Source organism: Buceros rhinoceros, unplaced genomic scaffold (genome assembly GCF_000710305.1).
Source record: "Buceros rhinoceros silvestris isolate BGI_N320 unplaced genomic scaffold, ASM71030v1 scaffold17749, whole genome shotgun sequence".
Lineage (NCBI taxonomy): Eukaryota > Metazoa > Chordata > Aves > Bucerotiformes > Bucerotidae > Buceros > Buceros rhinoceros.
Genome location: NW_010429917.1, coordinates 5,603 through 5,820, shown reverse-complemented (window position 1 = coordinate 5,820; position 218 = coordinate 5,603). Strand labels below are relative to the sequence as shown.

Here is a 218-nt window from a genome sequence, read left to right as displayed (position 1 = left end):
CTGGGTTTCAGCTGCATCTGGGCACCTCGGGGACCGTAGGAGGGGCGGAGGAGATGCACCCAGTTTCCCCAGTTGGGTGATGCCAACGGTGGCGGCATCCCAAGGATAAGCGTAGGGACAGGGTGGCAGCGGAGGGGTTGAAATGAGGGGGGTTGGGCTGCGGAGGTGATTTGGGGGGTTTTGGAGCAGGGGGAGCAGACCTGCACTTCACTAGAGGC

The 218-nt window shown here is 62.8% G+C and overlaps 1 protein-coding gene across 1 annotated transcript in view; it reads right to left on the bottom strand.

Annotated features, from left to right (window-relative positions):
• The window catches only part of LOC104499355 (beta-arrestin-1), a gene marked incomplete at both ends in the record, with an annotated part of 5,919 nt that overhangs the window by 476 nt on the left and 5,225 nt on the right, over window positions 1-218 (bottom strand). The gene's annotated exons all lie outside the window — the stretch shown is intronic.